The sequence below is a fragment of the Corvus cornix genome, chromosome 8 (genome assembly GCF_000738735.6).
Source record: "Corvus cornix cornix isolate S_Up_H32 chromosome 8, ASM73873v5, whole genome shotgun sequence".
Lineage (NCBI taxonomy): Eukaryota > Metazoa > Chordata > Aves > Passeriformes > Corvidae > Corvus > Corvus cornix.
The window spans coordinates 24,404,083-24,428,290 of NC_046338.1; the positions used below are offsets into that span (position 1 = coordinate 24,404,083).

Below are 24,208 nucleotides of genomic sequence, written 5' to 3' on the forward strand. Positions count from 1 at the left end.
CGCTGCCGTCGGGGGCTGCGGCCGCCCCGCCGCCGCTGGCCGCCCCGCGTCGGCCCCGCGGCCCCGCGCCCGCGCTCCGCCGTCCGCGGGAGGCGCGCTGGGGGCGGGCGGGGGCGGCGCGGCGAGGGGGCCGTGCCCACCGCCCCTCCGCCCCGCGCCGCCGCCGCTGCGGGCACCGGGAGCCGCCGGGAGGGGCCGGCGCCACCCCCGAGCCCGCCGCTCCGGCCGCAGCACCCGGGCGCAGCCCCGTCCCCCGGGACCCCCTATGCCGGGAACCGGGGGTTCTCCACCGCCATCCTGCAGCCGGGGTCCCCCATCCCCGCTCTTGGCACCCGGGAGAAACCCGTCCTCCGGGATCCCGTCCTTTTGTCGCTGGGTCAGGGACTTGTCCAAGACCTCGGGACAGCCGAACCCATCCCTGGGACCGAAGAGCAGCATCAGAATCCAGAACCCTTGCCTTCTTCCTCCTGCCTCCATCCCTGGACGCTGCGGTCGGTCCCTGAACCCCGGAGTCCTCAGCGCCGACCTCTGGAGCTGATGCCGCTCCCAGAGCCCAGGACTCCCTGTCACTGCCCTGGGGAGCTGTCAGCCCCAGAGCCCAGGACGCTGGGTGTCTCCTGGCTGTGCCCCAGGTATGGCTCAGCATCTCTAAGGGGAAATGGAAAAGGGGCTGCCCAGACTTTTCCCACACCACATAGCCTGCCCCACATCCCCCATGGCAGAGGTCCCACAGCATCCCACGGGTAGCCCAAGTCAGGCACAGGTATCCATTTTGCAGTGCCCCTCCTGCCACAGCTCTGAACTTCCTACCTCTCCCAGCCCTGCCTAGGCGCAGGTACGATGCTTCACCGGCAGCACTGCTGCAGCAGCTCCAACCTCAGAGGCACTGAAACCACCCTGTCATAGGTGGGCTTTGCGTGTGGGTGACGGGGATGGGAACTGATGCTGCAGGAAATCTCTTAACTCCACAGATTTGGGCTTTTGACAGCACTGGCTGAAGAGTGGAGAGCCCTGTCCTAAACATCCAGCTTCAGTTTGAGTGTTTTCCTGGGGTGCAAAACCAGTGATCCAGGAGAATTGACTCCTTGGTTAGCTGTCCTCATCACCAGGATGTGCAGCACTGGAAAGTGAGCAGAGGGACGCCAGCCTGAGCCCTGCTCGCACCCTCTCACCCGCAGGCTCACAGCGCTTCACTGAGAGGGAACCGCTTCACCTTCACACCTTACAGAGGGAAGAGCTGTCCCTTCGTGGCAGCAGTGGGGGACCTTTCTGGGATGCAGAATTGTCTGGCCCAGAGGCTCCAACTCCTCCCAAGCTGCAGCTGCCCCTGTCATAGCTGACTGCCCCAGCTCCCTGATGTGGCTGCAGTTCTGAGATGCCAACTACTGGGATGCACTGGGATGCTAACTATGGGAGAATTAGCAAACCCAGAGAAACCAAGCACTTCTGGAGGTAAGGCCGGGAGGCTGCTCTGCACCAGGTCACCACACAGAAGGAGAGTGTCTTCACAGCCTCTTTCCTGTAGCTGAAGCAGCTCCAAATGAACAAACCCTGTGGAGTTATGGATGGGACTTTGTGAGAAGGGAGCCCTCCCAGGCAGAGGGATGAAAGCAGATTAAGGCTCCAAGTGTACTTAGATGAATATGAGCTTAATCCACTAACCAGATCAATCAAAGCTGCAAGTGATGCTTTTCCCCTGGAGTGTCTTGCTGTTCCTGTGCCTGATCACTGCAGGAAAAGAAGCTCTGCCTGGCATGTACAGCAGCTGCCCTCATACATCTGGACTCTCTTTATCTGTGCAAGCCAGCCACAACCCGAATTTCCAACCATATTAACAAGCACTGCTGTAGATTGCCATGAGGGACCTGTGTCCATGCCAAATATGGCAGGCAGGCCTCACTTCTGAGTTGGAGCACCAGCATGGTTGGAATGGGAAGTGTTGCAAAGCAGGGCAATTTGGAGATATCTCTGCGGTTCTGGTCACTTATCACACTTATGCTGAATTATGCTTCACTTACATGAACTCTAACGATGTTACTCCAGCGAGGCAAAGCCAGCTCTTATGCTAATTTGACTATTTGTTAGTCTAATAACTCTTACTTACATTTACTGTGCAGCTTAATATTGTCAACACTTCTTAATTTTGGTGTGAGAGTGCTTTTATGGTGAATTATAACAGTAGAGGTTAAATTGCATAAATGCAACTTCCCAACAGGTCCATAACTGTGGAGTTTATAGCTGAAGAGATTTGTACATCATCACACCTGACCTTATGCACATCACTGGTTACTTCTGCATCAGGCCTTGTGTTTGACTTGGCAATGTCTACTAATTTATTCATCAAGGAGCATGTCTGTGTTTCCAGATCACTTGTGAGCCCTGCTGAACCCCCTGAGACTGTGTCTCTCCACGCCCTTTGCCCACAGGTCTACTCTGCCTCACCTCCCAAGTGCGCTGAGTGACAGGAGACTTTACAGAGCAGGCAGCACACAGGGCATGAGCTCAGAGAGTTTAACTGTGAGTCACAGCTCTGGGTCATTTGAGCCAGTCCAGAACAAGGTTTATGGATCTTAAGGGTCCCTGTTTGGAAGCACACATTATTTGGTTGTCTGTGTCATAAATCTCCCCATTTATCCCACTCGAGCTGGATGAATAATTGGAGAGAGGTTTGTGGCTAATTGATTTGCTGATCAGTGGAAAGGAGTCATGAATAATTTATTTGATGAATATTCCTCAGCCATCCGTAAAGCTGGTCAGTTACTGAAAATAATTAGTTGCAAACACTCAATTTTTCTGCCAATGGCTTCGTTCATTTGCAAGAGCACCTCACAGTTCTTGTCCTCCAGAGTGGGTCCCCATGGATTTCTCCTGGGCTCCGTGCAGAGGCTGTTCTTCAAAACAATTTGAGGACTTCATCATGGCTGTTCTGTCCATCCACTACTTTGTAGCTCACATAACAAAGTTCTCTTTTCCTCCCCGTGTCCTTGCAGGTACCGGTCCTCCAGAGTGCACAGAACTTTCAAAGTGGGATTCTGCTAACACCCTCCACTTGGGATCGGGACATTGAGCAGTTTTGCCATGGAAGGGGAAGATGCAGATGCATGTGTCTGTGACACCACCAGATCCTGGCTCTTTCTGCATGGCACTTTTGCTGTGTTGGATTAGTCCCATACAAATCACCTGTGAAGCCAACCTTTGGAGCAGAGATGCTGCCTCACCCACACGGCTGGGCCAGCTAAGGGATGGAGCAAAGGGCTGGGACAAGCACAACAGAGGAGGAATATCCTACACCAGCCAAGCCCTAATTCCTTTCTTTAAGCATAAACCCTTAAGCAGACCACCTGCTTACCCTTAAGTGTGTCATTTTTCCCGTATCTGCACGAGTCCTGGTCCTCCGTTTGCAGGTATCCTTGCAGCACCTGGCACAGTAATCAGTCAAGACCTGCATGGCTGCTTCTTCTGGGTTCTAAAAAACAAAGGAGAAAAAAAAGAGACTCTTTGGTTTCTCTAAAATCACTGTTTATTTGCCAGTTCTTGCATGTTAAGATTTCTGAGAAAACAAACAATCTCCAGGGGCTTCTTGATGTTATTTGCCTTCTAGCAGAAATCCTATCAGCTTCTCCTGTGGTTCTCAGATCTGGCAGGGGCAGCTCCCCTCCCTCCTCTTTTTTCACCCCTAAACAACACGCAGACACCCTCCCCATTGAATTAACATCATCTTTCCCCTGCAATATCATGTTGGAGTGACTTCCTTGGCTCACAGTTGCAAATTTGGTCTCTCCCGTGCTGGGGATTCCGAGCAGCAGGAGTCAGGAGCTGCCTGGAGTGTATGCAATCCTGTGCCAGGCTGCACTTGTTCGGGAACGAGAATCTCCTCTTCCCGTTGAACGGGGTTGATTCAGAAACCCCTACAGAAGTCCTGCTGTGTTTAAGTTTAATGGGAATAGAACACTTGAGAGCACATGAGCTGTCCCTGATCGGGCGGGGAGAGCTCCCTCCCTGTCGGAAACCCATGAGTTTGTGCCAGCATCCGCAAGCCTTGTGTGGTTTTGGGGGGCGGTGATTTTTGTGGGAACTCAGCAGCTGCCCAGCCTCGAGCGGGGCTGGTGAATGTCCCGGAAGCCGAGCTGGCACTGCTGCGGGAGCCTCGGAGGGCTGCTGCTGCTGCTGCGGGCTGTGCCCGCCTGCTCGGCAGGAAGTCCACCGCCTGGGACCGAGGGGCTAATTGCATTATGCAATCTTTGTAGGCAGAGTCAGGACTTTAATTATGTCTTTCCTCTCCTTGCTGGCTCTCGGCAAAGTCACGTCGGCTCTGCTCTGTGCGATGCTCAGCCATGCCTGTGAGAAAGTGGGATTGTTACACAGCGGGGAGGTGGGGACGGAGGCTGCACATCCAAGGGTTTGAAGCTTGAGTCCCCGCTTCAGGTGCTTACCCCGGTCACTGGTCACTGACGCCGGGCTTGGAATTTGCATGTGCTCCTTATGACCCAGAGAGAGGGGATGTGCGCAGCCCTGTGCCTCTGGGACCGCAGCTCCCTCTCGGAGCATCCCCCGCGCTAGGCTGCAGCAGCTCTGTTGCTGTGTGCAGCACACAAGGGTCGGGATGCAGCCCGCGGGACGCATCCCCACTCACAGCAGGTGCCAGGGGACCAGCCAACACCCCTTCTCCTTCCTTCTCTCGGGGCTGTCCTCCCCCGGGACTCTTGTTGCTTCCAGGGATGGCCAAACCCTGGCTGCTGGGGAGGGGGGCTGCCGGGGCTGCTCCACCACCTGGATTTACCGGGCTTTAATGTATTCCTCCCTTCCCCTTGCAGCAGATGCTCCGTGTAAATCAGCGCCGCAGATGAGCCGCGTCGTTCTGCACCAGCTGGGACTTTCGGCCCTGGAAGACTTTGCTGTGGCCTCCAATAAATACACCAAGACATCAATCCAGGCTGAGCAGGGAGGGCAGTAGCTTCCTGCCGGCACACCCCACACACCCAGAGAGGATCCTGCAGCCTGTGCCAGGGTTGGGCGAGCCAGGGTGGTTCCCAGAGCAACGGAGAGGAGCTGTCTCGTGTGTGTGCATCCTTCCTGGGGGGAAAAGGGCTCTGAGAGAGACGTCCTGGATGCCCACCCTGCCTTGTCGCCTTTATCTTTGCAGCACTTTGGAGAGAGCTTGCCTGGAAGCAAAGCACTGATGCGTGGGTATTTTTCACCTTCAGATTTGCTGTTGAGCTTGTTTAGGTGGAGGATGGGCTTAATGGTCCAGGCTTAGCAGAAAGAAAGGGGAAAGTTTGCTCAAGACTACCTAATTGATCTTAATGAGACAGGAAGGGCTTTGTGCTGCAAACACCAGTGTTTGTTTTGTGAGTTTAATGCATTTTCTGTCTGGGTTTGATTACCCTGGGGAAGTCCTCTGGCCTAATAAACGGAGCCATAGGGAATTAGAACTGATAATTTCAGTTGCTGCTCTCAGCCCAAAACAGTGCAGCCTTCCAGGGGGGAAACAGAACTGGGGAAAAGGTAATTGGTATGGATTCAATTAGCTCCCAATTACCAGCCAGCTTTGGCTCTGGTGGGTGAGCAGCAGCCAGGGCTGGGTGCCAAGGGACAGGGCACATCGAGTGGTGTCCTCCAGTGGGGTGACACCGAGCCCATTTGGGCACCCAATAGCGGAGCTGGTGCTCTCAAAGAGCCAGGAAACTTTGGATTTGCTGCTAATGATGAAAACAGTTGTTATCAGAGGGAAAATTCTATTTCAAACCCTGGGCATTTGGATCGTGACTTTCCTAGAAAATGGTGTGATTTCTGCTTTCCTCTACACTGAAAAATGGAGCCACAATGTGGTTTTGTGCTTTTTATTGGTATCTCCTTAAATGGAAGGGGGGAAAATGACTTTGAATCTCACAGCTGCTGCTGAAAAGGTGGGTCTCTAGAGAACAATGTTTCCACGGAGAGATTTCTTCGTGCCTGTTAACATCTGCCTATCCTCATGGGTTTCCTGGGGGAAAACCATATCCAAATCTGTCCCAAGCAAGAACTGGGACAAGGAGGTGCTGAACTCATGCTAGTGATGCACCTTGCTGCTGCAGCCATGGCTGAGAAATGCCCCTGGAGATACCAAGACCTGGCATGTTCTTGGCAAGAACAGGGCCATGCCATTCCTGGTACCAGTCACTTCACTCTGGCTGAAGAACTCCACGCTCGTCCTGCTGGGCATGGCTGGCATGGGTCAGCAAGGACAGACCCTGCAAGTGAGGGACAGGCAAGGCAAGGCAAGGGAGGGATTGGCAAGGCAAGACAGGGGAGCGGTAGGGGAGTCAAAGCACAGCAAGGAGGGGTAGGCAAGGCAAAGCAAGGCAAGGCAAGGTAGTGGAGGGGCAGGCAAGGAATGGTGCCAGAGGAAGGCAGACACACCTCCCACAGCATCCCTCCAGCCACTGGAGTCAAGTGAGGCCTTCCTATGGCAAGGGAAGGAGTTGGTGGAAACACAGCAGCTTCTTAGTGCTTCCCTTCTACACAAGCAAAACATCACTGCAAGCTCCGCTCGCTTCCATCAGTAGGAGGGAAAAGAAAATGCTCATTTGTCTTCTTTTCTTCCCTTTCTTCCTTTCTTCTGTTTTTTACCTTTGCAAACAAAGCTCACTTAAAAGGGCCTTCCTCCCTGAAGCTCCTTCCCCTTGCTCCAAATCCATCCCTGTGGGATGCAGCATGCGGCCAATTCACAGCTCTGCACAGCTGTAGGGACAAGGCAAAGCCACCTCCCCATTGTCCCCAGCCTGTCCTCGCTGCTCAGCCACCTGGAAGAGACATGCCAGCACCCCAGGGATAGGGAGAGTTCCGGGGACAGGGGCTGAGCAGTGCCGAGGGGCTGAGTCACAGGGACACCATGCCTCTGCATCCCAGGGAACGTCATGGGAAGAGCAGAGAGGGAGAGGAAGATTATTTATAGCCGCAAGAGCAATTATACGGAGCTGGTGTAGAGGAGCTGGCAGGCTGCTGGCTGTGCAGGCACAGTCAGAGCAGTGGGATGGGGGGCTGGGAGCTCATGGTGGGATGGAGGGAAGGGCTGTTCCTGACAGGTCATACTTGACCAACTGGCTGGCTGCACTCTGTAGAAAAATCAGGCATAGTCCCTGTCCATCTCTGCCTTTTTCACCTGAGCACAGCTCTGGGTTCCAGTCCCCAGCACCCCATCACTCAACTTCCTTCAGAGCTTGGAAAATCCCCTTTGCTGCTTTCTTGCCCCCTTGGACCAGAGATTTGTTCTGCTCATCGCTTCTGCTTCCCAGATCAATTTGCCGCTTTTCGCATTGGTTGCTGTTTATTTTCCCCCTCTGCCTGTTGGTGGATTTGGGGTTTTTATTGCTAATTACTCTTCCTTCTCCTCTGATGGGGAAAATACTTCCCAGTCCATTTTTAACTGATGTTAAGGGCATTAAACAATATTTATTACAGAAAAACATTTTTAAATCAGTCCATCTGGACAGGCTGCTTTAGCTTGCAGCCCTTGTCAGAGGCTAGTGATGCCCTGAAATACTCTCTTGTACCCAAACCTGTCAAGGCTGAGACAAGGCACAGTCTCACTGTGCAATTTATGGTTGGAGACCAAATGGCTGTATAGGGAATGCACGGCTGGAGACCGTGTGGGCGAGACAAAAGCTCCCTGCAGAAGCCCAGGCAGCTGCAAAGTTGGGCTATATTTAATTTCAAATGCCTGGAGGGTTCCCGTTTGATTTCTGGGAGGATTTCAGACTGAGAGCTAATAGGGATATAGTTGAGGTACATCTAAGGCTCCTTGCAAACAGCGTACAGGCACCCGCTGAGCTTTTCAGGAGAAGCTGGGATGGTGCTGACTTCTCTGCTCAGCAAGGAGAAGTCCCAGGCAGGAGGAATGCCAGGGAAAGGGAGGTTGCAGAGGCCATGGTGACTCCAGCACCACGTGATCCCCAGGCAGGGCAATGGGCACTTCAGCTCTGGCCGGACAAACTGCCCAGAACAGCTTTGGAGGCAACTGGTGGCCTTTTGATGCACTTTACAAAGAGACAGATGATTCAGGCCCAGAGCCTGGATCACAAGAACTCCTCTTTGGGGAGGGAGATCCATCAGCTGAGGTTTATTAATCCAAAATCCTGGCTGAAGCTGTGAGGTCAGCCGAGCCCTGGAGCTGCTGGCCTTGCTCCTTGGTCAGCTTGTCAAGGCACAAGCCCAGGAAAGCTCTGCACATCATCACTCCTGTCCCTTGGGGGTTTTACAGTCATTGGAAAACTTTAAAAAAAGAGGTTGGGAAATCTCACCAAACTGTGTTAGAAGGTTGCAAGCCCAAGCATCAGAAATTAGGCAGGGCTAGTTTTATGCTAGTTGGTTTGACCTCTGTTCTTCCCCCATCTACATTACCATGAAGTGTTTAGTTAAATGATCACTTACTCCTTCCTCCTGGGGCTTTTCACTCGTTCCAGTGCACATGGAGCAAAATTAAAGTTGTGCAGCAACCACAAATCTGGCCTTTCCCAACATTTGAGTACTTATCTCGCTGTCTGAGCAACGTTTTTTTAACAGAGCTTATTTGTCTGTAGGATCTTAAATAATTTGGTGTCAGTTCCATTCCCACTGAATTCACTGGATAATTAGCTCCTGGTTGTAAGTGAGGAGCACATGGCATCGTTACCTTGTCTCCCCAAATGCGAGGCTTTGCGTGTCATGGGGTTTTTATATTAAAGCAGCCTGGCTGGTAAATGCCTCAAGAGGCTCTTGGTTCACATGCTGCAGACCAGGCTTCTACATTAAAAACCCATTTCAAGTTCCCCAGCAAAATGTGTGAGTCAGAAAAGTTAAATTATGTTAATTCTGTCTCGAATGTCCCAAGGATAAGCAAGGCCAGGATGCTGCTCTTGGGTTCCATCCCCTGCTCTGTGCTAATGTGCACTAATTTTCCTGGGGAGCTGGAGATATCGCTGTCGAGCAGGGCTATTACAAATAGGTTACTGGAGCCTTGTGCAGGGGAAAATGGGTTTATTTTCTGCAGAGAGAATGGTGAATTTGCATCTCAATGAATGCTTTTTCCTTAAAGGAATTTTCCATTATAGGAGAAATAAATTCTTCTTGTGGGTAAACTGCTTCAACCACCTCACCTGTGGGATGTGTTTTCCCAGACCTTGCAGCCTCATCAAGGAGGTGCTGGCGGGAAAGCCCTGGCCTGGCCAGAAGGTGCTGTGAAGAAGGAGGGAGTGAAGCCAGCCCTCCGTGCTCTGTGATCTGGCTGCACTGCACAAGTGGCTGGGCTGGAGATGACTTCTCTGATGGGCAAAGCTACCTGATGTCTACCTGAGGCTGAAAATATCACAGCAGCTGGAGCCATGGGGGGCCAGAGGGAGGGGGGGGGGGGAATTTTAGCTATGGCTCTGGAAAGGAGCAGATAATTGTGGTGGTGATGAACTGCATGAATCATTTAGAAGGATGTAATCTCGTGCCATATGTTATGTGTGAGTACGTGGAGAATGTGTCACATCCATTAGGACAATGATTGCACAGTTCATCTTTTTTTGGAAAAAAAAAATTCAAAAATCATTCCTAGACTCAGCAGCACTTGCAGGGCAGAGCTAGTGTTCCTGCAGTGGAGAGACTGGGTACCGAGGGCAGGCACCTGAGGAAGCATTAGTCTGTGTCAAAGAAGAAGAGAAAGAAACATCTGGGTGGGAAGGAGGGAGAGGAGAGGAAATACTGCTTCAGTAGGCCAAGAGGGCTAAATAAAACATGAACCTTTCCCTGGGCATCTTCAAGGAGGTCAGGATGGATGCCGAGCCCTGGGTGTAGGAAAGCCAAAGGCTTTGGAAGACTCACATCTTCCCCATTTCCAGCCAGCAATGCTCCAGACTCTGAATTTTGTTAAGGCTTTTCTGTGAGATAAAAGCACCCCTGCTTCTAGAGATGCCCCCCTTGCTAGGTAGGGCTCTGCAGCCGTGAGGTGTCCCTGCCCTTCTGCAGCTCCCTGGAGTGCTGTGCTGGAGAGCCCTGGGGAGCAGGATGGGTGACACAGGCATGGCTCTGTCCCCAGAGGACCTCACGTGCTGTGGGGCAGTGTGTGGCTGGCAGCTCCTGTGGGCAGCGTGTCCAGCAGGGATGGCCACGCTTGTGGCCGAATTGCCTTCCCAAGGCGTGCTGGGTGCCAAGGCTCCGGCCAGGAATTAGTTTTCATTAGCAGTTTTCCAGGCTTTTAGGCAGCCAAGCAGCCATGCCTGAAAGACTCTGGGGTGAGCTGTCATTACTGCACAAAGGTAGCTAAGCTCCCAAATCCTATTAGTGCAAAGGAAAGAGACACTGAGAATGACCTGAGGCAAGGCAGAATCCAGCTGCGATGCCTGGGAAGGGCAGCATCTCCTTCCCTCACATCTCTCACCCCACACCAGCAAGGCTGATGGTTCTTTCTGCCTCAGGCAGCTGACCCGGTGCAGCCTGCATCCTTCCAAAACTACCTGATCTCTGTGGTACCCACCATCCACACTGGGACTGCCCTTACCACCCACCTCCTGACACCATTCCCCAGGCTCCTCTGTCTGCTCCTCCCTCCACAAGTGCCTTTATACACAGAGGAGCTAAAATCCAGCCCCAGGCTCCCCCATCAAGCAAAGTCGTGGCTCTCCTGCTGACTAACATTGGCTTGGCATGTGAAGGTTACTGTGCAAATTACCTATTTTTAGCCCCCCAAGTTTTTGCAAGACACTTGATTCAAGCATTGCATGACATTTCTATTTTTAAAAAATAATGCTGCCTTATGTCAATGAAGCTTAAGTCAAGAGGCAGAAAAATTGGCCAGGCTGGAAATTGCCATGAGCAGGGAGTCATCACCTGTGGCTGCTGCCACCGAACCAGGGAGGCCTCTGGGATGTCCCAAACCATGGGCAGGGGGCAATGCCAGGCGATGAGCAGTGCCCAGGATGGTCCTGTGGGCATGCACAGGCCCTCACACACACACACACAGATGCTCGATGGGTCAGGGGCACATTTTCACTCTCCAGGAGGCAGAAGGAGGGCTCTGGTGCACAGCCTCTCCTGTCTTGTGCTGCCCATCCCACTGCAGCAGCTTCCTGCCCTTTGTGCAAGTCCTGCCAACAGCACTCACTGAGATACTTCAGATTTCACGGGTCTAATTCATCCCCCCTGCTCCTCCTCCTGTCCAACAGCATAAGCCCATAAGGCTTTTTAAAGTGCTGCAGCATCAAGACACCTTCAAAGCAACACATTCCCTGCAGCAAGCAGGCACCAGCTCCTCTTCCCAAAAATCACAGCAGTGAGAGATGCTGAATCCCTCCCAAAATCCCTCCCTGTGGGACAGGGCTCTGCTGAGCTCCCACACTGTCACCTTCCACTCTCCAGCACTGACTTTTAGGTCCAAAGGGCTGAAAATAGTCACGAAAAGGAATGGTGGGCTGACTTTTGTCTTCAAGCAACTTTCCTATTTCTCAGATTTCCTGCAGTGTCCCTTGGACCTTTAAGTGATAAACTGCCAAAAAAAAAAAAAAAAAGCTAGTGGTGTTTGCATTTTTGTTTCCCTCTTCATGGCAGAGCATTGCAAAGGACTTAACAAGGCAGCCCACATGGCACAATGGAGCAGTGTCTGCCCTGCATCTCAGCTCCTAAACTGGGGAGACTGGGAAACTTTTCATCCACCAGAAATTCCAGCAGAATTTTGAAGAAGAAAATGCCGTTACCCAGGAGGGACCGTGGCTGTGACTGGAGATGTAGAGCAAGGAAGGACCAGCTGGGAAGTTGCCAAGGAATTGCTTGCTTGTCAGAGACATGCAGGGCTTCCTTTTGGGTCCAACACCAGACCAAGATTTTGGGGAGCAGATGCCGATATCACACCACCCAGAGCCCTTTAACTTTGCATTTCCCACCTGACAGTGCAGTTGGGGCTGGAGAGGGGATGAAAAATGCACAGCCACGTCAAGTGAGCTTTCTGACACTTTCTGCATGTTATACTCTCTGTCAAGTGATTTTCACCCCCAGCAAGCTCGAGGCAGCGTGGTGTGCAGTGAAGAATACAATAAAATTGAATTATTCTGGCGCAAGAAATTTTCCTCCTCCCATTTGTCAAGCTTTCTGCATCTCATTGCAGAGCAAAGAAAAATCACCCAGCGATCCATCAGGAAGGGGAAAAAACATAAAACCTCCCCAGTTGGATGGCACTGCATCTGAGCAGTCCCTGGGGTGCTCAGGCTCCCTGCCAGGTTCCTGGATTTCCCCCAGCCCGTCTCCCTGGAGTTGTGCCCCTCTGTCCCCAGTGCCAGGTGATTTCTGACAAAGTACTCTTCAGCAGAACATCGGCTGAGTGATGCAGGACAGTCCCAGGTGAGGCTGTTTCTAGGGGCAGGTTTCCATTGCCCCCAGGGGGACTGGAAGTAGGGTGGTTTTGTAGAGGTTGTGCTCTCTGAGCTCCCCCTCTGCATGCAGCGTGCCAGGGAACTCAGCTGCAAAGATGAATTTCATATTGATTTCTATAGCTCTGCCAAAATTCTTTATTAGGGAGCTGAGCAGCACACAGTGATGGAAAACTTCAAGAATGGCTTGAACTGCTGAAGGATTTTCTGAAAATCCAGGAGAAACTGGAAAAGACACTGAGGAGGAGGAAAGTACTCTGCTCTAAAAGGGACAAATGGGGAGATAAAGACTTTTGCAGGCTACGTGTTTCTTCTTTCTTCTGAAGGGAAATTATACCCAAGTTCACATCTCCAGAAGCTTTTGATGAAATAGCAATTTTTGATTGAATGACTGCATTAAAAGGTGTCCCGCCAACTCTATTCTGCTTTAGCACATCTGTTTTATCTGTGAACACAGACCAAGGAATTTCTTTCCACTCCCTTTTTATTTTTTGGGGACTAGAAAAGGTCAAACTCATAGTCTGTTTGAACTTCATAGAAGAAGCTGTATTGAACTTAGCAGATGTCATCGGGGCGAAGGAAGCAGCAAGACGTGGCTCAGGGGCTGGATGGGTGAAGGGCTGGGGAACAGGACAATTCAGCCCTCAAGGCAGGGCCAGGAGTTGGACTTGATGATCCTTGTGGGTCCCTTCCAACTCAGGATATTCCACAATTCTGTGATTCTTTAAGTAGAATATCAGCGATGCCAGAAAACTTCATCCTTTCCTTGCAAAGGGCCAACTTTGCCTCCTAAGAGTTTTTTCCCTGCCCACCCTTCCAGCTCCCAGTGCCTCCTGCAGTGCAGTTCATCTCTCTTTGAGCCGAGGCTGCCTGCACTCTGCCAGCTGGCAGGAATTCCCTTTGACAGCCCAAACCTGTCAGCAGCCAAATACCTTGAACTCTGGAAGGTATCGATATAGACATTAAAGAAAAATAAAGGGGCTGTCCCTCCAAAGAATTTATTTCCTTAAAAAAAAAAAAGTCACAAGCCTTTTTTCTGTTTAAAAAAAAAAGAATTTAAAAGTCAGTGGTTTTTGGTTTGGTCTGTGTAATGCTGTTCTTAAAAATTGCCTTTCAGAGAGGTGCTTTGCCCTCACCCAGTGATGGTACCCAGGGCTCTGCCTCAGCACCTCTTTGGTTTCTCTGGGTGCAGAGCTGGACAAGTCAACAAATTTCTGCTCTTTTTCTCCTCTGATAATTTTGAAGAGTAGGAATGACCTGTCATGGTTATTTTGTGTCATCGTCAACAAAACAGAACACTCCTTCTGCAGCTTGCAAATAGCAAATAACTTAATAATGTCATACCATTATGCAGCAAACCATTTCCTTGACTCTTAAATGAAAGAGGCTTTCCAATATGACCAGTTTGTCACTATCCTGTATGGTTTTCTTTGAATGAATTCTACTGCTTCCAGTTAAAAAAGAAAAACAAAAGATTATTGGGGGCAGGCGGAGGGAGGGTGTCACTGAATGCTTCACCATTTTTTTCTCTTTTTTTGAGAAGCAGGAGGCAAATCCAACTTTCCAAATTGTCCTCCAAGACATTTGGCCAAAGCTTTCCCCTGCTCCCGGGCAGCATTGCTCAGGAACCCCTGGCTGGGAAAGCAATACCAGGAGCTTTGCTGCTGCCTTCCATCCCCTCCATCCTCTCCCTGCTCTCTCCCAGACAGCTGTGGAGAACTGCTGCTGCTTCTTGGCAGTCACAGGCACGCACAACACAGGAACCTCTGTGCCCACCAAACCCACTCTCAGATAAGCAAGAACTACACATTAATCTAATTATAAGTGTCCTGCAGGAGCAAATATTTAGCTAATGAAATCAAGGTAAGGAAAAAAAGAGCTTGTTCAAAATAGAGCTGACCAGGCTTTATAGAAATGACATCCTTCCCAAAAGCAATGTCATTGTCTGAGCTCGTGGAGATGTCGTGTCCCCAGTCTGGCCCCTCTGGCTGGCCAGGTACCTCAGCCAGCTGGACACTGAGCATGAGGGACCTCAACACACCCTTGTGCTCACAGAGCAGGACCAGTTAGGCCCACATGACAGAGGTGACATCTGGGAAGCACAAACCTTTCCAAGGCTGCCACAGCCAGAGTGCCCCCGCCCCAAGAAGCCATGACCAGAGTCAGAAGGGGGTCTGCCCTAGTGCTCAGCCCCCAAGCATCACCCAGAGGTGCCAGCACCTCCCCTGGGGTTATCCCTATTGGGCTGTGATTTCTCTGGGTATTTCATGTTTCTCTGCAGCCCCAAATCACACCTCAGTGAGGATTAAAGAACCATTTCTCTGCCACATTCCCTGCAGGTCCAGTTCTCTGCATTCCTCACAGACCCCAGGCAACAAATGAGAGGGACTGTCCATAGGGACAGCAAGAGCAAAGCCTTTCTTACAGAACTGGCCTTAACTGCACACTAAATTTGGGTTAATTATGAACACATGCTCCAAGATAAAACTTGAAGGAAGAGCTGAGCATCAAATACACAATGAATCTAATTAACGTGAACACAGCTAATTAGATTTGAATCTGTTCTCAATATTGCATGTGTGCTCGAAACTGCTGGCTTTATTGGAGTAATTAAAAAAGTTAAATAGGGTTGGATTCACAAATTCAGCAGCCCCAACGATTTCTTTTTAGGCATGTGGTCTTTCCGTATATTGTTTTGTTTTATTTTATTTCTTGAAGAAACTATTATTTGTGGATCATTTGTTCCCCCAGAACTTGACAGATTTGAATTCCCGGAGCTGCTACTGCTGCTGCTCTTGCACAGAGAGACAGGGATCTGCAGGAGGAGCCATTTGGCACATCCATTTAGGTGAAAAAATGTCTCCTGCCTGGGAAATTGCCTGCAGAGAAGCAAGGGAAGGAGCCCAGCAGCTGTTTGGGCAGACAGCTTGGGATGGTCAGATCCAAACTTGGCTCCCAGGGGTTTCCCAAGGTTAGGAATGATGGAGCTCAAGGCCAGACTATCCTCCCTGCCATGAGCCTGCCACACTCTGGAGGTTGGGCCGTGTCTGCTGAGCACATCTGGGCAGCACTGGGAGGCAGTTGAAGCATCCCAGGGCCAGCCCAAATTATGGGAATTGGCATGGGGCAGCATTGCTGGGGGATAAAAGGCAGCTCCAGGCTCACGGGGATATTTTAGTGATGGGAGTTGGGTTGGGAATGTAGCACAGGCTCTCAGGAAGAATCAGCGGCTGCTGTAAGGTCCTCACACGAGCTCTGGGAGGCTGGAGGGGGAGAAGCTGGTGAATTTATGGCTGAAAACATGATGCTTTGCTACTTCCAGTGATACCTGAAATGGTGAGCACCTGTGGGTTAAGCAGCCTGCTGGGATAGCCCCTCTCCCCGGGAGGGAGCAACCAAGGGATGAAGCCTCTTGGAGCCCCTCTAGGCTGAGCCCACAGATGAGGGTGCTCCTGAAGAAGGGCTGTGTGGGATAGTTAGCAAATTCTACTCGTCCAGCCCAAAGCCCAGTGCAGCTCCTGAGGTCCCTTGCAGTCTGCTGCTAGTGACAGAGTGGAAGTACATGTGTTAAATACGATGTATCGCTTATCTTAGAAAGGCTCAGCCCCCTGATGAAATTGGACTGAGTCCTTAAAGCTGTTTCTTTGACAATTTTTCTGTTTTTTCACATCAATTCTAAAGGTGAGACATTTTTAAAGGAATTGTGCTTTTGGTCTCTGTTTCATGCTTCTTACTCCTGCTGCTGTTTTTCACTGTCACATAAAGACTGGTCTGGTTAAGGCTCCTGACAGTCTCTTTATAGCTGGAAATCCACTGCAGTGGATGCTGTTGGTTAAAGGTCGCCCTTGTGATCTCATCCTCTGATCAGTGGATCCAGCCTGGACCAAAGCCCTGCACAAACAGTGTGCACAGTCCCTGATCTGCAGTTCATGCCCCATTCCTGCTGCCTCAGGAGCCTCCTGTCTGCTTCTGAGGTCTGGTTTTGTTGTGTTGTACCTGGAGGAAAAATCATATTTTTGTTCAAGCGCAGTGTTTACAAAGCAGCAGAAATGAACAGGGTGGGGGAGATGCAATGGAAACTTGCCTGGGAATTTTGGACACTAGCACACCCAGCAGAGGCAGTTGGCTTTACTTAATTAAAATGATCATTGTGCTGAAATACCTAATTAGATTCAGGCACCTGTAGCCAGACAACCACAGTATTATGCATTGGCTCTCATGGCAGCGATGTCGCTGCTGCACTCGGCGCTCCCGCCTGGCACCGTGTCAGACGGATGCTGTGGTTCACTGGGCTTCTGCACGTGGTGGGCCCTTCTCAGGGGCAGCCCTGCGGAGCAATTTTCCAGCGTGGAAAAAAAGGAGCTTGGACCTTTTGTGTGCGCCTTTCAGCCAAAGCACTCGAGGGTTTAGCTGATCAAGAAAGATCTTCAGTCACCACCCTGGTAGCAAACACTCAATGGCCGCTGAGACAGGCCCTAGCAGCAGCCATGGGTTTCAGGGAAGATGGGGTTTTAAAACTCCCAGCCCCAAGGTCAGAGGCTGAAAAGGTTGGATTCACAGGATATGTGTCTTGTTGGGAATGCTCAGCTCATACAAACATCTCCAGGACGCAAGGAGCTGGGGCGGTGTGCTGGGCTGGTCACACATGGTCCTGGGGATGGAGAGTGGTCTGAAGTGGCCATGGCATGTGGCTACATGCAGACCCTTGGGTTTGTGTCGCTGCCTGCCATCACAGTGCAGAGCTTCCTTCTGCCTCTGGCAGCAGATCCCAGGGCCTGCAAGCTGCAGCAGTGGCTGCCTGTGCAACCCTGTCATTGCACACAGACCTTCACAGCACCCTGTGTTGCACCCTGCAGACCCTCCAGACCTCTCCCAAGCTGGGAGAGGGGTCTCCAGGGCCTGGTTTGAGTGGCTGAGCTCAGCCAGCTCTGTCAGGCCATGTGTATGGGAGCTGGCTGGACTCAAGACCAGGAGATTGCCAAGTGCTGACATGCAGCTTTATCTTACAATTGATCTGGAGGCAGAGGGAGCTGGGAGTTAATGAAGCTGGCTGTGGATTTAGAGGGGTGAGGATTGCTTGTGTTCCGTTAATGGGCATGAATCACCAGTGATGGCTTCCCATTCCTTACTGTTGGAATGCAAAGGGCTCCCCTGCAGCCCCCTGAAGCCCCTCATGAAGTGCCATAAGGTCATGATGCAGCTTTTGGGCCTGGCATGCTGCTGCAAGGAGGACATCCCCATCTCTGGGGATGCTGCAGCAACCAGGGCACAATTTTGTGTGACGGGAAGGAGAGTGACACCCCTGAGCTGCTGGAACAATTTCATGAGTCACCACGTCCTGAATTTCACTCCAGCCCACCCATCTGTCATGACTTGGCTGCAAGACAGAGCGGTGAATGAGTGATCTTCCCACACGGAGAAGAGCAGAAACAGACGGGAATCCGCCCTGTATTTTCAAAGTGGAGGTTTTGATTACCACGGAGCACAATAACTGACAAGCGCACTGTGGAGTAATTATTGTTGTGAAAGTAAAACCACCACCACTTGCCTTCGCACGTGCTGCGAGCACTGCTTCGGCAGCATGAGGAGCAGCCCCAAAGCGGGGATGTCTGCACACACGGGGCAATGAATGCCTTTGGGGGGGAGGAACGTGGGGGCTAACGGGGAGAGGGAAACGTGGCCATGGAGCATCGAAGCCTTTGTCTCCACAGGGCGTGTGAGCTCCTCCGGGAACGCAGCCAGGATGTGGCAGGGCTCCAGCAAGAGATCCTGTAGATCATTGTAACGTGGCTGTGTCTTACAACTGCACAGTGTGCGCAAGAAAGGGGTGTCCAGATCAGCTGAGCTTTGTCCTTTCCGAGGCTGGGAGTTGATCTATCTCCCTGCTGGAAGCCCTCTGACAGCGTGGTGATGCTCACAAGCCCTGATGCTGGCAGCAGTGCACGAGGAAGCTGTGGTTTGCCCCTCGTGCCCAGCCCTCTCCCTCCTTTCAGCTGTGCAAATTGGAGTTATTGCCACAGTATTTTCCAGTCTTCTTGGAGCCAAAAGCACATCAGTACTTATTTTGTTTAATTTACGCTTAGTTTCCTGCATGGAGCTTCTTGCAGTTCTATCCCCAAAAATACGTTCGGAGGAAAAGGTCAGCTCTTCAGGGCCCAGCACTCTATAAAGCCCATAGTAAGGGAACATAATATAGCAGATAGAGCAAAATTGGTTTCTCTGTTACTGAAAACCTCTCAGGTCACTGGCTTGTTTGCTAGGCTCTGAGTAAATAATTTCTCTCCATTTCAACTGTTTCCCAAAGTACTTCCCACAGGGTGCCCAGCACCTCCACTGCCCAGCTCAGAGCTGCAGGGTGCAAAAGCCTTGCTCCCAAGTCTGGCAATAGGATATAACTGGGTTTGGAAATTGTATTTGACCCTCCTTGCTCACAAAGGCCTTGCTAGAGGCAAAGTGATATTTCTCTTCATTTCTTGGTGAACAGCTCACTCAGTCATTGTTACTGCATGGGTAGTACCAGGCAATTTTGGAACCAGTCCTTGTCCAAAGTCCATTCCATTTCAGAGAAAATCAAACTCTGGCTGTTTTCTACCAATTGTGTTTCTGGCTTGTGAGGAGGCATTTCCAAACAGAGATCTTTCCCTTGAATGCTGATGAATACTGGGTTTTACAGAGCCATCAGAGACCTTCCCAGAAGGTTCAATGTACTGGGCTTTTTTAAAGGGGGTGGGGGAGAGATTATTTTTTTCCTCTCCTAGCTTAGGCATCCTTTTCAAACTAGCAGAGGGTAGGATGGCTCCCAACTCCCTTATGTTTCTGCACATCATGCTGAGACACCCAAGGGCACCTTGCCTTGCCCGTGGAAAAGAAGCTGGTCCATCTTCCAGTGACTGCCAAGCTGGGGAGAGGTGTACAGGGAAGTTGACATGGACCTGTGTGGCTGGGGAAAAAACTGGTTGTCAGGCTGAGTCCTGTCTCCTGAGAGGCAGGGTAAAACCTTGAACTCATATTCAAGAAGCGTCCAAACACAAATATGTTATCAGCCAGCTTCCCTCCCTAAACTCATTTGCAGAAATTAATTTCAAGAAGCATTCTGGAAAAAAAAGAAATTCTTACTGTTTCAGTGACCAGAGATGTAGTTAAAAAAAAAAATTCTTATTTCACATTGAATGGAGCACTTGATTCAACTCATAAGCAAACACATTGGTAAGTACTGCAGAACAAACCCATTCTCATTTAAATTTAGCTTGATTTCTAAATGAAACATTTCTAACAGATCGCTGGAGTCTCTCAGGATTGTTTCTATTTAACATTATGACTTAGCAACGACCACATTTGGTGAAAGGAAAAACACTTTGCCAAATGTACAGTCATTTAGGCGAGCCTGACATGGTGAACAGCCTCTAAACAGATGGCCATGTTTTCTGAGCCTTGTTTGGGGCCCACTGACACTGAGGTTGAGCTGTTGTCCTGGATGTTTCTTCCAAGCATGGAGAGGTCCCCGGTCTTTCTCTCCATCCATGTGAGGTTGGGTGATGTTTGGGCAAGACATGGAGGCAGGGGACTAGTCATGATGGGGAGGGCTTTAAACCTCTTCCCCATTTCTCCCCCTGCCTCCCACATCCATAAATTATTCACTTCATTGCAGAGATCTCATGAATTATTGATCTCAAATTTGGTGTCTCCTAGCAACATGTTTACTTATTCTACTGCCATCCTTGTCCAGTCTCTTGGACACAGGGGATGTCTCTGGCCCCTCTCCCACTGGCTCCCCTCGCTCCCCCTGCCCAGAGCCAGGTGTCACAGCCAGGCTGAGCCCTTCTCTCTGGCTCTGTGGGGGACATGGGAAGAGTTTGCCTGAAGCTCTGAAGTCAAACTCTCTTCTAAGGGCAAAACCTGTGGGCTCTGTGCCATTCCAGGAAGAGTCAGTGCTATACTCCACAGGGGATGCTCCTGTCTGTCTTGATCTGGATCAGCTGCTCCAAAGCTGCTCCCAGAGCCCAGATCACTCTGTTTGAATCTGGAAGTTGCCTCTAGGAGTTTCCTGCCTCTTGAAAAATAGGGAAAGAAGGATCAAGGAAAACAAACCAGCAGGGATGAACCTTTTCAAAGAGTGTAGCCGGAAGGGAAAAGAGACCCCAAAATCACCTCTGTCTTGTAGCAAACTCTTCTGTTTGGTCATTTCCCTGGGAAAGCAGATGAGAAGGAGCTTTGCAGCATCTCCCAGCCATATCTCCATCTCTGCAGCCTGCATGGCAATTGCTGAAAACCTTCCTGCAGCTGGGGGGTGTGCAGGTGGGCAGCAGCTGGACCATCTCTGACAGCCCTGGGGAGCTGACCTCTCCATCCAGCTGTGTGGGGGTTCCAGAGGAGGCAGGGTGAGTGCTGGAGGATGGAGCCAGGCTTCCCTGCTCACTGCTGCTTCAAGCCATGCCTAGTTAGGCAGATCCTTGGCACAGTTCTCTGCCTGGATGCACCATGCTCAGATGAGTGGGATCCAAGATTTTTGGGACTATCCCTGTGCTGCATGAGGCTGGTGGCCACTGAGCAAGGGCAACCTTGCATCCCCATCCACTGATCCTTTATAGCTCCCCTCTGATCTTCCCTGTGCTTTAAGTTTGGGGCTGGTGTGGGTCTGGAGAGTGTACTTGCAGCAAGGCTTTCTTTCAGCTCCTGCTGGAGCAGTCCCACACTCTGCAGTACCTGACTGAATCCCCAGTGCCCATGATAAGAAGGGGCTGATGCAGCCCCATGCTACAATCTCCTCTAAAATGCCACCTCCTCTCCCTATGTTTCATGCATAATTCAGAGGTTCCTCTAAAAATAAAGTTCCTCAGGTAGCCTCTGAAGACTGAGTAATTTGCCTCCCTGATCACGGGTGAGGTGAAGAGCTCTGCTCTCCCTTGGGGCCAGTTGTTTGAGGTCTGGCTGAGGTCCCAGCCCTGCACTTGCTGCTGGAGCAGCTCAGGGAGCAGAAACCCACCCGGCATAGCGCAGGATCACAGCCACTTCTGTGTGAGGGCATTACTGGGCTCTGCCTTTCTCTTTCTGCAGGGACAGCAGCCCATGAAAAACATCCACTGATCTTTTTTATTTTTTCCCTCGTTGTGTTGCCTTACTGGTGACCTGCAGTGACAGTAGTGCCGTGGGGGCTTCGGAGGACCATGTCATGCAGAGCAAGAATAGCAGAGGTTGTTTGTTAACAAGACAGTGGCAAGGAGATGACTGCATCAGGCTGTTACATGGCGACTTACATGTGTATACACAAATGCCTGCTACCAAATCGAGGGCTGTGCAAGGTAGAATGCAGGACATCTGCCATGGGAATGTGTTTTGAGTGTGCTACATCACCCCCAACACAGGGTTTAATAGCCCTAGATCAGTTTTAATAAAAAAAGGAAAATCTTGGCCTTCCTCCAAAGCCTCCAGCTCCTCTCAGATATTTTGATGGTGTTCTGCTTTACTGAATCCAGGTATGCACCTAGGTCCTAATACGCAGTTAGTGCTTCATCTTTATTCATATTTAGTGGCTCTCAGTAAAACATTTAAAAGACAGGAAACTCTGCTCCCTCTTGTTTGTTGTTTGGTTTTTTTAAAGCAAGCTGGAAACCCAGAGGTTACTGCTAGAAATTCTTTCTGATCAATGGACTGATAATGACCTTCCTTATGCTGTCAGTTATGCCAATTATGTTTCCCTCTGCCTTGGAAAAGATCCCTGCCAGTTTGCCTGCAAATCTGCAGCAATGGCAGACATTCCCATGGGTGGGAGTGACAGGTGGGCAGCAGAGTGGATGCCCGTTCTTCCTTTGGTTAATGGCCTTGGTAGCAAATCCCAGGAAAAGCAGAGCATGACCAAAGCAGCCCAGCAGCTCTGCTCTCTGGCCCTTGCTGTTTCCAGGGCTCTCTAAGGCTCACTCGTGCTCAAAAGCACCCTGAGCAGCCAAGAATGGGTGGATTGCTCAGGAATAAGAAAATGATGGGCAGCAGACAAGTGCCCCTTTGCATTTTCTGCTGGTCTGTTAGTCACTTCCTGATTTCCCAAAATAGCAAGCAAAAGAAATAGTTCTTTAGCACTGATATGACAATAATAAATAGGTCTGGAGTGACTCTGTGCTCTGCTTGGGCAGGGTCACAATCCTGAGATCCTCTGAATAAAACATTCTACTGCATGTGCCAGCATTCTACTCCATGTGCCAGGAGTCCGTGCTGCTGAGGGAGGGAAGCCCAGGACAAATCCCTGAATTTTGGACCTTCTTACTCTTTTCCCCATGGCAGGCACTGAAGCAGTGGGCCTCAGCACCACAGAGTGCAGTGAGTGCTAAGCATCTGCATGGCTTTGAAAAGTTCCTAGGCAAGTAACTGAAAAGAACTCTGTCCCAGACACACACCTACTATGGATTCCTCCATAGGAACATGGAAGTGCTCTGTGACAGGCAGGTGTGTGGTGATGTTTCCACTGCAGACTGACAGATCAGGGGACTGTAGATGTAGATGAGAAAGAAGCTGGGGACTGTGTGGACAATGACTCTTAATTTGAAGTATTGTTTTTGGACTGTGTCTGTTGGTGTGGGACTTCTCCTTCTGACACTTTTGAAGTTGACCTCATCTCATTTTTCCTGTTTTACTCTGATCTAACTCCCTGGGAGACACTGGGGTGAGCCAGGGTCTTGCTGGAGGTCAGGGGTCTCCTTGCTCAGCCTAAGCATGGGGCCACAGCCCCACAGTGTGACTTCAGGGAGGCTGGGAAGTGGCTGAGATGTATCTCATTGGACGGGAAATCAATATCTAGTTTTAAGATACTTTTCTATTGCTGTTGATTGCTTTATATTATATTAAGAGCCCTTCAGGGCTCTGTCTTGGAAACAGTGCTCTTTAATATCTTTATCAATGACAGAGACAGTGAGATCGAGTGCACCTCCGTGAGTTTGCAGATGACACAAAGCCAAGCAGTACATGACTCAACAAAAGGAAGGAATGCCATCCAGGGGGACACAGACAATCTTGAGAAGAGTGACAGGAGACACTGAGGTGTGGGAGCCTGTCCAGCAAAGGGCAACAAAGGTGGGTAAGGGCCTGGAGCATAAGTCTGAGGAGGAGTGGCTGAGGGGTTGTTTAGCCTGGAGAAAAGGAGGCTAAGGGGGGACCTTATTGCTCTCTACAAATTCTTGAAAGGAGGTTATAGCCAGGTGAGGGTCGGGCTCTTCTCTCAGGTAATAAGTGACAGGACAAAAGGAAATGGCCTCAAGTTGTGCCAGAGGAGGCTTAGACTGGATACTATGAAAAATTTCTTCACTGGTTGTCAAGCCTTGGAAACAGGCTGCCTAGAAAAGCAGGAATTCTTCCTCATCCCCTAACTTTCTCTGTTAGCCAAAATAATGCTTCTTGCTTTGCAGCTATTGGTTTCAGCATGGAAAACATGTGTAATTGAATTGGAGACAGCTGCTGGGATTTGCAGAGAGCCTGAAAGAGTTACTGCAAGATACCCACAGCTGCGTGCACTTGACTGTGCTGCTAATCACAGTGCAGGCAGCACCTTCATTACTTTCACTGGCATACTCACAGAAGAAAATATCAGATAGGAGAGCTGTAACACAGGAAAATGAAGGAGGTAGAAGGCGGAGATGTGCAAATCTGGTAGATGAAGATATTCAAGAAGTCTCCTTGGGTCCTTGGATGGTGCCAGGGTGGCCAGCGCTCCAAGTTTCTCCTTCCCTGCTGTCAGCACAAACCTTGTTGGGCTCTGGCATGGATTGAAGGGGCTGAAAACCAGAGAAGTTACCAGTCTTTTGTATGCCAAATAAGAAGGCAAACCCCTTGGCTCTAGAGTAAAGAGCCAAAAGCTGCTGTCC

General features: G+C 50.6%; 1 long non-coding RNA gene across 1 annotated transcript; it reads left to right on the plus strand.

Annotated features, from left to right (window-relative positions):
* Positions 1-220: 220 nt before the first annotated feature.
* Positions 221-9,312, plus strand: LOC104695434. The gene is made up of 3 exons (XR_752871.4): positions 221-632; positions 2,991-3,404; positions 4,815-9,312. It is a non-coding gene; the product is annotated as an uncharacterized LOC104695434 (long non-coding RNA).
* The last annotated feature ends 14,896 nt before the right edge of the window (positions 9,313-24,208 follow it).